The sequence below is a fragment of the Magnolia sinica genome, chromosome 2, assembly GCF_029962835.1.
Source record: "Magnolia sinica isolate HGM2019 chromosome 2, MsV1, whole genome shotgun sequence".
NCBI lineage: Eukaryota > Viridiplantae > Streptophyta > Magnoliopsida > Magnoliales > Magnoliaceae > Magnolia > Magnolia sinica.
Genome location: NC_080574.1, coordinates 71,353,946 through 71,358,207, shown reverse-complemented (window position 1 = coordinate 71,358,207; position 4,262 = coordinate 71,353,946).

The following is a 4,262-nucleotide window of genomic DNA, read 5'->3' as shown; positions in this document are numbered from 1 at the left end:
CTTCAACTTAACTCTAATGGCTTCCAAGCCAAATAGCGGATCCAATCATAAGACTATTTAATATCTAAACAGTATATAAATTTAGTCCATGATGGATGCACTGAGTGACTGTGTGTGAGATGTGATACTTATCAGTTCTAAATAATCATGTATCATGTGATCATTCAAAGTAAACACAATAAGAGAATATGCAAATAACAATCTCAAACATAGTCATTTTATAGTGGTTCCGTTATATGCCTACTCCACTCCCAGTGGACGCACTCAACCCTTGAGTGTACCGGATTTTACTAACGGAGGTTTCAAATCAGGTTTACCTCAAACCAGTACAACCTACACAAGGCTGACTCTAGGACCTACACAAGGTACCTAACATGCCTACATAGAGGCATAAGTTTATGCCAAACCCAAGAGCAAAGGTCAACACAAAGCACCTAAGTTTTATGCCCTACATAAGAGCAAAGGATCCACACAAGGAACCTTCGTTTTAGGCCACACATGCCAAGGATTGACACAAGGAACCTCCGTTTTAGGCCACACGGGCCAAGGATCTACACAAGGAACCTAGATTTTATGCCCTACACAATAGCAAGGGTCAACACATAACACCCACATGTACTCTCCCGCCGGAGTCCTCCTATGAGGACTTAAAAGGGGTGAGAAGCAACTGTGACCCAAACTTAAAAGAGGAATGACCAACATGGTCTCTGAAGTCCAATGACTTATAGATAATTAGGTGAGCCCCATTAAGCACGTTGATGAAGATCTCCTCCTTGATGATGATGATTCTTCAGTTCCCTTGATCCACAACACTTGATGATGTTCCAATAAAGGTGACGGGTTGGGTCAAGGTTATGTTGGAATCCTACTCTATTAAATATTTTCCTATTTTAGAGAAGGAGTGATTCTAAGCATTCAAGCATTTAAGGTATCCCAGCTTGGTCTCACTCTTTCTCCAATTAGTATGTCTGATCTTGATATGGAGGATCTTACTGTGCGATCCTGAGTCACCAAATTTCTGTGCCATGGAAGAGATGTTCCCTGGCATCAAGGAAATGCACTCAAAGCTAAATATATGGAAATAAAATTGAAAAGGCTGAGGTAAAAGTCCTAGAGAGGGGGGAGGGGGGTGAATAGGACTATGCCAAATAAAAATTTAAATACGAAATTAAGAAAGAACTAGAACAAGATAGCACTTATCAATCCCAAATAGTAGAAATAAATAGTAACCTCAAATGCACAAGTATTGAGAGGTTGATACAGATGTTGTTCTAAGGACAACCTTATACCAAAAACTAATGGCTTATGGTAGGACAACCTGATTTCTTGAACGGTCTGTGTATCAAAAACCCAAACCAATACAGAGGAATAAAGAATAAAATACAAATAAATATCTACTGTGTATTATAACATTCACCACATGTGTAGAAAATAAATTACAATCATTCACCACAGATGCACAAAAATAAACATTCACCACAACTCCAACAATTATAGTGGTTCGCTTGTGTGTACACCAATTGTTAGAAAACAACCACATAACTACTCCACTCCCAATATCCTCATCCACTCGATATTGGCTTTTACTAAGAAATAGGTTTTCCAAGGTTCACCTAAAACCTTCACAATTGTGTTTTCAAAGGGCTACCATAATTAAAAACCCCACTCACTGAGATTTTCTTGCTATCTCAGTCAAAACGAAAAATGAAAGATTTTCTGGTAATCTTACAAACCAAATACAAAAAATTGAGATGTACTTATCTGAAGATTCATCTTCTGATGAAGCCCAGTACAACCAGTTCGATGTAGATGTTCAATGTCCAACCTAACATATGAAAGGGTTCTTAGGTCTAAATGATTTTTAGATTAAATTAACCTTGGCTAGCTTGCTTTGATTTTAATCTCAAAAAGGGTAAAATTAATATTCCATTTTCAAAAGAAATAGAATTGAATAGAGTTCATAAAATCAAATGTAAAAAACCTATTAAATGAATCTTAAATACTAACCAATTAGCTTCTCAGATGTGGGGACAAGTTTTCTCAGAGTTGTGACTTGAATATCTTGGAATGAATTGAAAAACTTTGAAAATCGTCCTCAATTCATAGGCAAAAACATTGTTCACTTGACTGGCCTAATGGTTAACTCGACTAGTCGAAGGACCAATAGCATTTCAAAATTTCTAGTGTGATAAGATAAGATCGCTACTCGACTGGTCAAGTGGCTTGCTCGATTGGTCGAGTGGTCAAGCCCTGCACTCAACTGGTTGAGCGGGAACTAGAAATGTTGCTGGATTTTGAGTCGAGCCTGCACAACCGGTCGAGCACTGTTCACTCGACTGGTCGAACAGTCTCTAGGACTGGTCGAGGGTCCAACAAAAATTTTAAAAATTCACAACAAACCTTGGACTGGTTGAGAAAATTCTTAGACTGGTCGAGCCAGTACTTGGACTAGTTGAACCATGACTAGGACTAGTCGAAAAATGACCTATAAAATTATCAAATGACCTATGATATAAATGTAAATTGTATGACCTATCCTAAGGTCAATCTAGGGTCAAATAAACCTTATTTGTGAGATGAAATCATCACATATCATTCTCTTAATGTAGTTGAAGCTTAAAGATTTGATCTAGTACTTGAGCTTCTTAATGTTGTTCTTGAGTCTCTTGATCTTGTAGTTGAACTTCTTGAACTTAAATTTGAACTTCTTGTACTTGCATTTGAACTTCATGATCTTGTACTTGAATGTAGGCAAGGATGACATGAAGTTGATCTTACAATAACAGCTACACAAGATACAGATTCCAAGAGGTTTTGACACTACAAAATTATCGTTATTGTAAGATCAACTTCATGTCATCCTTGCCTACATGGTTGGGAAAAATATTTTGGATTGATCGTTTGACTTTACCTCCAGATGAGGAGATTATTTTCTTTTTTGTGCCTATGAATGGGCTACATTTTTTTATGAGGAGATTAATTCTGCCAAACTTGGGTAGTTCTTTTGAATGCTCTTATGGATGAATGATAATTGTTTTTGTGAACTTATTAGTGAGTGTTTATGGGACAAATGCTACATATAACATGATGATAGGCTGACTACTGTTTGTTGCATGCATGATGAAAGTGTTTAATTTCTGATGTTCAATGATGGTTCAAATGCAAATGTGCTCTTTGAAATGTTGAATATTCTGCTATCTCCCTATGCATTTTTGGAAATACAATTACTTTGATTCTCCCATGTTCAAACTTCAGTCAAATGTGCTATAGGTATATACTAATCTTTGCCAATGACTGACAAAAAGGGGGAGAACAAATCCCACCATGAGAACAATTGTTTGTATAGATTCTACGCATGGTGATGCAGGTGAAAGGGGGAGTGGTTGTAAGAAGATAGGGGGAGCAACTACTTGAATCAAGATTGTGTGTGAACTCCATTTTATCTTTGTAAAATTGTGTAAAGTTCATGTACACATAATTTAGGATGTTGTTTTAGGTGTGTTTTAGGTATTTTGTCACGTAATTGACAAAGGGGAAATTGAAAGTGCCCTGGTTTGTCAATTAGCATGATGGTTGAGTTGGTGAGTCAGGTGTGCCCCATATGAAGATCATACAAGCATCGGTCTCAACTGGATGTGTGCTCTGAACTCATCAAAGGTAAACTTAGCCTCACATCCCATGTCCCAAAACACCTAGGTATATAAATCCTTAAAAAGCTTAGAACAACATAGGAATATAAGTATAAAAACTGATTTTACAAACAAGAAAATTTTCTAAGTTTTCAGCTTTCTTTGATGTATCGAGCTTACATTGATGACATCGAACACTTGTTTTCAATGACATCGAATTGAGGTCTTTTATATCCAGAAAATAACATGATATTTAGACAATATTCTCGATGAATCGACTGAGCTTCGATGTCATCGAATATAGGCTAGTTATTGTCCAGCAAGCTTCAAAGGTAAATCGAGAATATCATCGATGACCCGAAACTAGCCTCGATGACATCAGAATTCAAATTCTGATGACATTGAGGGAGCTTCGATTTCATCGAATTTAGACAAGATTGGTCCATCAGACTTGATAGGAAAATCATTTGAAAATGTTCGAGGAATAGAGATACCCTCAATGACATCAAAATTCAAATCTCGATCATATCAAAACTAAGTCGATGACATCGATTTTGGATAAAGGAGTGTCTAGCAAATTGACAAGGAAAATCTTCTAAAAAGAACGATGTATTGAAATAGGTTTCGATGTCA